Below are 9,409 nucleotides of genomic sequence, written 5' to 3' on the forward strand. Positions count from 1 at the left end.
CGCTTCGATGTTCGCTTTTCCCGCACAAAATACGGCAAACAGAGAATTCAGTACACATTGCCAACAGCTTTAAATTACTACGACTCATTAAATATTGACATTACTACGTTAACAAAAAAAGACTTGACAAGCCTGTTTTTATGAAAGATAGGGAACATTTTTGTTTACAAGCATGTAGGTTTTCTTTTTTTTTTTTCTGTCACGCGCTCAGTTCAGTTCAGTCGTTCAGTCGTGTCCGACTCTTCGTGACCCTATGGACCATGTCACGCCACGCTTTCCGGTCTGTCACGCGCTACCACGCTATTATTCTTTTCTGTCATTTTAACTTGTATTTTTGAGCTTCTTTTTATTTTTAGTACGCATTTTATGTGTTTTTTTATTAATTTCAGTATTCATTACTGTTACACCTTATGTATAGCGCAGTGTATAAAAATGCTTGTCACCTTCAGATGGCGCTGCGATCGCCGAAGCAAACGGACGCGTTCACGTCGGCTCCGTCATTTATGATTAATTTCGCAGCGCTAATTTGCGCGAATCGAAGTTTTCTCTACCTCGATGTGTTCGTGAAGTCGAGAAGCACCGACGGATATTGAAAGTTCCCAAAGGTACGCCTTTTTCTTCGAATTACCGGACAGTTTTCATCACCGCCGTGCGGGGGGCGGTTCCGCTAGGTGTGTTCCGCGGGCGATAGGCCTCGTCGCTATCGCGGCTGCCGCGGCTCGCCGCCTCGGCGGCAGCCACTCAGCTCCGAGATGGAGGAAACGTCCGTTCTTGCAACGATCTCCGACTCTCCAATGACCGTGCAAGTTCAAGGTGAAGAAATTTCACCCGAGGAATTCCACTGCGGCCCTGTATGGACGCTCGCGGGGGAACGCATGTCAAGTACTGTAATATAAGAGACATCTGGGCGAGTTGGTATGGTGACATGATGAAAAAACAGCGCTACAGACGTGGACAGAGGTGAAGAATAAACAGGACGGGCGCTGAACTCGCAACTGAAGTTTATTGAAAAAACACACAGTATATATAACCCAGCCAAGCAGCACCAAACCGCACATTAAACAAAAAACCAAATCATGATGACCCCACACATCTTTTACGAGCTTAGAATGTTGCGATCCATAATCTAGCCGAGGCTTTGCACTCCTAGGCGAATACTAAGCTCGTAAAAGATGGCATCGCTCTGTCCAGCCTGGGGGCAGTCTTGTCAAAATCATGCTTTCATAATATGCGAATTAGCTTTAATGAACAACTGTCTAGGCTATCGAATGCAGCATTTCCTGTTCACGTCATATTAAGAGTTTGTGATAAACTAATCACAAAAGTAAAACAGTCATGGCATTTTCACGGGAGTAGGAGGGGGCTGGACAGAGGGATACAAAAAGATTTGTGGCCCTGCCATATGTGCATGGTCTATCACACATTTTGAAAAATGTAGCCAGAAGTTTTAATGGTAATGTGGTTTTCTCGGCACCAAATAAACTGTCAAAAATATGTAGCATAGTCAAGAACAAAGCAGCGAAAAAAGTCCGGGAAAGAAACACGTGTCGGGTGAAGCATGACTTTTCCTATGTTCCATGTAAAGTAGGAGTGATATATAAGATTCCGTTATCTTGTGATAAAGTGTATGTGGATCAACAGGCAGGTGTATCAATGTCCGGTTACGAGAGCACGAAAGATCATTAGAGATTGGTAGAGGCTGTAATCTGGTTGTACACTGTAAGGGGTGTGACGGCTGCCATCCCTCTCTAACACAGACAGTTATTTTGAATGCCCATCCGTCACAGATTAACCGGGAAATCATTGAGGCCAGGCATATCATTCGATTGGGTGAAAAATGTGTTAGTGAACCGTCAATCGCTTTAACAGATAATGAGGTTGGGTTTCTTGAACATGGTGTGTGTGGGGGGTCATCATGATTTGGTTTTTGTTTAATGTGCGGTTTGGTGCTGCTTGGCTGGGTTATATATACTGTGTGTCTTTTTAATAAACTTCAGATGCGTGTTCAGCGCCCGTCCTGTTTATTCTTCACCTCCGTCCGCGTCTGTAGCGCTGTTTTTTCATCATGTCAGCATGTCAAGACTCCGTCAACGAGACCTCGACGCGAAGCTCGCCGGCACCGACAACCAAGTAAGCAAGAAAGCGAAAGGAAATAAGAACGTTAGAGCCTCGGCCATCAAGGCAGCGAGAATGCCAGCCATGCCGCTGGAGGAAAACAAGATCGTAATCAGACCACGAGGGGGACTCGACATCACCAAGATCGGCACTACGACCGTCGCTGCTGCCATTCTCGCCGCGGCCAAGATCACGAACGAAGAGAACGCATCGGACATCATCTGCCCGAACGCGCCACAAAATATAATGATAATCAGCACGCCCAAGAAAGAAAACGCCGTCCGCTACGCAAGAATTCGAGCTATATACATTCAAGACAAGACCTTCGAGGTCAGCGCGTACCGCACGGCGCCGAACGACACCGTAAAGGGCATCATCCGAGGCATCCCTGTCGACAAGAAAGCCGAAGAACTCGACAGCAACATTGTAAACGACTGAAACCCACTCGCCGTAGGCGCCAAAAGAATCGGTAACACGACCACGATCATAGTAGCCTTCAGAGGACCCAAGGTACCGAACTTTGTCCGATATGGTGTCACGCTCATACCATGCCACCTGTACAGAAACCAAATTGACGTCTGCCACCAGTGTGGTCGGATCGGGCATCGCAAGGACGTGTGGCCGACGCCAACCAGCCGGATCTGCAGGGGCTGCGGCCAAGCAAACCCCAAAGAAGACCACAAATATACACCCAAATGCAAACTTTGCGGCGGCGCTCACCCGACCGCCGACAGAGAATGTAAAGCCAGATACAATGTTTCCTACGTCGTTCGCAAACGTCAGTCTGAGCGCCGAAAGGTCAGCCACCAGCTGCCGTCGGAGAGCGATTTCCAACTAATCGACAAGCCAGCTGTCCGTAAGTCATGAACGCCTTCGAGAGACCGCGCGCAGTCGAGAAATAGCAGCTGCAGGAGCCAGAGCAGAGACGCAAAAAACGAAAACCCAAAGATCACCGTCGCGCGAGAGAGTCGGTTGGGGCAACACCGCACGAGGTATCAGGAAGACCAATCCGAGCGACAACGCCAAGACCGAAGACAACGCTTCAACCAAAGAACGAGAGATCAACGAGGCCCTGAAAAAGAAGAACGCGACCCTGCGAGCCACCATCAACCACCTCACCAAGGAAATCGCGGAGATCCGCAACGCCCTCCGCAACAAGGCCGAAGAAACTACGGCCGACGCAGACATGGAGCCGGCAACGAAGAAGAGGGCCGTCGAATCACGCAAGACTAAGAACAACATGAGCAACTGCAGCACCGATAGCAGCAACAACAACGTCGAGGCCAAACTCAACAGCCTCGAGGATATGATCAAATCGATGAAGGAAGCCATCGAAGCCTTCCAAACGGAGAACGTCAGTAGACTCAACAATCTGGAAAGAAGCGTGCAACTAATGCTAAGCAACCCAACGTTCGCGCCAGTACAGCATCAAGTCAACCAAGCGCAGCAACTCGGAGAAATCCAAATAGGACAATCATGGCCTCCAACTTCACAGGCATAACAGTGTCACAGTGGAACTGCCGCGGCTTCGTCAAGAAGAGAGCAGTCGTCCAGCAGCCCATCGAGCACGCGATTCGCAAGCCCGACGTGCTCCTCCTCCAAGAAACACTAACGGACAAGCCGTCCCTCCCTGGCTACAGAGTGCACGCGGGCCCGCCCGACGGCAGAGGCCTGTGCACCCTGGTCAGGAAGGGAGTCACCTTCGTCGAATACCGGCGAAGCAACGTCAGGATTGAACACGCGCTCACCGAAATCATGCCGACCAAGCAAAGAAAAAATAGCGTCTTCATTCTGAACATCTACAGTAACCCATCGCGGAGACGGCAGAGGTTCAAAGCCATTCTTAACAAGGCAAGCACGACGGCCGGCCAGAGCATGCTGATCGCATGCGGCGACTTTAATGCGATAGATCCGGCGTGGGGCTACGTCAAGAGCAATGCGAAAGACAGAAAAATATCCCAAGACGCGGCGGAACTCAACTATACCCTCATAACCGACCCGGCGTACCCAACGAGAATTGGCAACTCCGTGTCCCGAGATACCAGCCCCGACCTCACGTTCGTCAAGAACAACGAACCGATCACGATCACGTGGAGGAACACGGGGGTGGTCCTGGGCAGCGACCACATGATCGTGGAAATCGTCATACCGGAGCAGAGCAGTACCAACGTCAGGAAACATACGTGGATCGATTGGACCGCTTTCAGAGATAACAGAAATCAGGAGGCGGAAGAGACCGAAATCGACGACATCGACACGAGGACCAACAAGATCCTCCAAGATGTTCGAAACTCAACCAAGGACATAGTAACAGACCTTGAAACGAACAGAATAGATAGCCGACTTGCCCACCTTATCGAGGCCAAGCAGTCCATTCTCAACAAATGGAAAAAGCAACGCCTTAATCGTAGGCTACGAACGAAAGTCGCAGAACTCAACGGAGCAATCGAGGACCACTGTCGCACGCTATGTGCGCAACAGTGGAACGAGATATGCAACGCTGCCTACTGCCAGATGCACAAAGGGAAAACATGAAACTTGTGAAGCATCTGCTCGACGAAACCAAGACTAAGTCACACCAAAGGGACCGACTGGCGAAACTCATCTATCGTGAAGTCACTAAACATAACGCCGATAAGGTGACGAAACGCATCAGCGACAGATACCTGCCGACTACGCCCACGGAGTGCCACGGGCCGTACGGCGGGCTGCCCAACGCCCGTCTCAACAGAGATATAGACGTAGAAGTTCGCACGGCACTGAAGGACCTCAACAGCAGGTCGGCGGCCGGGCTGGACCGCATCACCAACAAGGCGCTTAAGAACATAGACGACAAATCCATAGAAAGCCTGACGAGCTATTACAACAAATGATGGAAAACGGGAACGCTGCAGACGCAGTGGAAGAAGGCCAAGATCATCCTGATCCCCAAGCCGGGCAAGCCATCCGACACGGATACCTCCGACCCATATCGCTCACATCCTGCGTGGGCAAGGTGTTGGAGCACGTCCTGCTCAACAGGTGGCAAGAATACCTCGAGAAAGAAGATCTCTACCCGGAAACGATCATTGGCTTCAGGCAGCATCTAAGTACCCAAGACGCCATGATACAACTAAAGCACCAGATCATCGACGGCAACACCGGCGACAACAAAACAGTACTGGGACTCGACCTGCAGAGCGCCTTCGACAAGGTGAAGCACTCGGCGATGCTATCCCAAGTCTCGAAACTCAACGTGGGAGAGAGATCATACAATTACATCAAAGACTTCCTCACGGACAGAACGGCCGAGCTCAGAGCGGGGGACCTCCAAGCACAGGAGAAGAAGCTGGGAAGCATAGGCACACCTCAGGGATCGGTGATCTCGCCAGTGCTTTTCAATCTCGTGATGATAGGAGTGGCCGGAATATCAAGGAAGTCCGACATACGATATACGCGGACGACATAACACTGTGGGTGGAAGGCGGCAGCAATGCCCACATCGAATCCACCCTACAGGCGGCCGTTGATGCGATCGAAGACCAACTCGATGGAATGGGGCTCAGATTCTCGCCGAGCAAGTCGGAGCTCCTCGTCTACCCGCCCGTCAAGCACCGCAAACCCAAGAGCAGCCCGAGAGAGTACGAGGCAATCAAAGTCAAGACCAGAGAGGGAAACGCGATCCCAAGAGTCAACAAGATCAGAGTGTTGGGAATGACGATCGAGACGCACGGCAGAAATGGCGAGACCATCACCCGGTTCATTGCGAAAGCGGCGAACGCCACGACGCTACTCAAACGTGTCACGAACAAGAAAAGTGGAATGAGGGAAGAGAGCCTGATCAGACTGATCCACTCGTTCGTCATATGTCACGTAGCGCACGTGGCGGCCTACCACAAGTGGAAGAAGAGCGAGAAAAACAAGATAGATATACTCATCCGCAGAGTCTACAAGACGGCACTGGGACTGTTTGAAACAACGAGCAACAAACGCCTCCTGCATCTGGTGGTGCACAACACGCTGGAGGAGATAGCGGAGGCCCAACGCGCCGCACAACTCGAAAGACTGTCTACGACCAAGGTCGGCCAGAAAATCCTGGACAACCTGGGAATTGGATATCAAGGCAGGGAGCAGACGCAGTTCCCCGTGCCCGATGAGATAAGAGTGGACTCGGTACCGAAGAACATGCATCAGGAGTATAACAAAGGGAGGAGAGCAGCGAGAGCCAAGGTGCTGATAGACCAGCACGCGGCCGATACACACGCACGCTACGTTGACGCGGCTGAGTACGCCAAGATACACGGCTTCACAACGATCATCGTCGACGCGACCGGCACCGTTAGCACGACCGCCAGCACGAGATGCACCAAGGCAGAGCAAGCGGAGGAGGTGGCCATCGCCCTGGCCATCGCCGACCACGACTGCCACACCGTGATATGCGACTCGAGGCAGGCGGTGAGAAATTACGCCAAAGGCAGGATAGCGAAGGAATCGGTGCGCATACTGCAGGCAACCAAGAACGACAATGGCAGCAAACAAGTGAGAATCAAGTGGTTCCCGGCGCACGCGGGCGAGGCGTCAGACCGCAACGCCAACCACAACGAGACGGCACACGCCGAGGCGCGCGCGCCAACGGACCGCACCTCGGTCGACTGGCCGCTGTGGTTCAGCACCAAGGACCGAATGACCGACTACAACGAAATAACCAAGGCGTTCTGCCTAGCTTGCAGAGCTCTTCCACCCCCTTGCTCGGGGCTCAGTCGAGAGCAAGCCGTTTTATTCAGACAGCTACAAAGACGGGCTCACTCCCCAGCCCATCGCTGATGCACAGAATGTATCCCGAGACAAATGCAGAGTCTGCCGAACGAAGACGGCCGGCTTCGCACACATTCTGTGGAATTGCAACAAGTACCAGGAAGAAGCTAAGTCTGGGAGGATCCCGCCGCGACTGGAAGCAGCCGCAGGGAGCGACAATCAAAAGGAACAACTCTGAACCGTCCAGCAGGTCATCAAGAAGCTGGCCCGGCAGGGAACCAGCGAACCGGCAACGGCGAGCGGGGACCCAGGCCGCGCGGCCGGTGCCCAGAGGACGACGTAGCCCCGCCCGGAGCACGCGCGCGCGAGCGGACGTTCTACTGCAGGCCCCAAATAAACGTTTTAACAATCTACACAATGTCACCTTCAATAATATTGTAGGAGCTAACTTCTCATTTTTATAATTTTTATGACAAGTGTGTTATGAGCATTTTAATTTTTCATTCTAATACCACCGTCCCGTCGTGCGAGGTTATGTGAAAAACCTTCTGTCACACTACATAGATCCTTATCGTGTATAACGCCTAATGAAAGACGTAATTACCTATGAGATTACACCGCTCGGTCCAAAGTCACCGTCCGCTACACCCACTTCCGAAATTGTGCATGTGGATTGCCTCAAGCCATATCATTTCCACTCCACGCCTCATACCTAATAGGCACCAGGACGTTGCCTTTTGCCGAGGGGGATAGTGTTACCGGGGAACGTAAGTCGTGTGCTCACAGACGGCGACCACCGAGAAATGCGTTCACGACGAAGTGTGCTAGAAGACGACGACGCAGACAGAATGGATGCTCGATGGCACCTGAAGTCTTCGCGCGGAATTCCGCCCATCGCAGCTCCGGTTCCAATACTTTCCCGTAACAATATTATACACCTAAAGCGGAAGGCAAAGTGGTGGAGTGCATTTAGCGCAGCTCGTCATGCTTTATCACAAGCCATTGCTCGAGCCAAAAACTTTTATGTTAACACCACTCTTCCAAACTACTTAAAAGCCGACCCTCAAAAATTTTGGAATTTCTTAAGATAAACAATGAGCCTGTTACCCAAACCTTTCCTGACTTAAATAATCCTTGACAGATAGAGCGCCAGTTTAATTCTCATTTTCACAGTGTTTTCTCTCCTTCCGCTCATCCTTCACATATATCCCGCCCAAATTCCTCAGACACTCTTATCATTTCTCAGGAAGGTGCAGTTGATTGAATTGAATGATTGATTTTATTTCAGACAAAGAGTACAGGGCATGTATGTCGCAGTATCTGGATTCCTAGCTAAAAGCTAGTTAGGATCCATGCAAGAAATTTCTTTGAATATGCAGGCATTTGTAATTATTAAATAAGGATTTTGCATAAGGCTCTCATGCTGAAAATTCACAATTAAGACATTGCTGCTATTGATTAAACCCTTATGCAAGTAAAAAATATACATAAAAGAGCAAAATGTACACAAATTCATTACACAAGCATCTCTTTGTATGTCAGAGAAAAATGAACAAAATAAAACACACTAAAAATGCATTCTTAGCGGTATTCGTTGGTCGTGCTGAGGATGATGAAGTGTGACAGACTGCCAGAAGAAAACGGCACAGACGGGGGGCGAGATCGGTGCTGTTATCAACATTAGTTGTGTGAGCAGCTATCGGACTGTGAACCTTCCTCATAACATCTCTAGGTGGAGCTGAATCTTTCGATCCCCTGCGAGACGCTGGATCTCCGCAGCGGTCACTACTTCGCTACCTCTATGGCCGCCGCAACTGCTGTAGCCATTTTCCACCCTGTTATCCCGGAACCGTTCTGAGACCGACGACATTGAGGTAGACGACTGGCTGGCCCTATACGAACGCGTCAGCAAGCGCTACAGGTGGGATACCACACTTATGCTCGCGAATGTCATCTTTTACTTGACTGGGACCGGGCGGGTGTGGTTTGAAACTCATGAAGAGGACTTGACATCTTGTGATATCTGTAAGCGGAAACTCCACGACCTGTTCGGAAATCCTGTTAGCCGCCACCTCGCCACCAAACGTCTACGGAGTCATCTCACTTATATCCAGGACGTCCTATCTCTGTCGCAAGGTCGCCCAAGCCATGCCTGAGGAGGATAAAAGGCAAGGTTGTGCAGGGAGTGTTCCTCCGTGGACTCTGCGCTGCAGATGTGCCGACGTTTTGAGCAAGCGACACAGAGGCGCATCTTTCACTATTTCGACCGGCTGCCGAACACGGCTGCTAGCTCCTCCTGTGGCGATCGTCTGAGATCTCGACCGCTTGCTAACGACCGTACATTGACCCGCATCGTCCGCCAAGAGCTTGAGGCACTGGCTCCCGCAGCCTCACTATCGCATACGCCCAACAATACCCTGGCTACAATATCACTCATTTAGGCTGTTGTTTGATTTGATTCGATTTTATTTATTTATTTATTTCTCAAAAAATAGGAGCAAGAGCAAAAGGCAGAATAATGCCTGACAAGGGCTCTTGCCCCCATACACAGTTTAGCACG

At 50.7% G+C, this 9,409-nt stretch overlaps 1 pseudogene; it reads left to right on the forward strand.

Moving 5' to 3' along the window:
• Positions 1-304: 304 nt before the first annotated feature.
• On the forward strand, positions 305-3,616 carry LOC146187502 (uncharacterized; annotated as a pseudogene).
• The last annotated feature ends 5,793 nt before the right edge of the window (positions 3,617-9,409 follow it).

The sequence above is a fragment of the Amblyomma maculatum genome, chromosome 6 (assembly GCF_055883805.1).
Source record: "Amblyomma maculatum isolate TAMU_Amacu chromosome 6, ASM5588380v1, whole genome shotgun sequence".
NCBI classification, from domain to species: Eukaryota; Metazoa; Arthropoda; class Arachnida; order Ixodida; family Ixodidae; genus Amblyomma; species Amblyomma maculatum.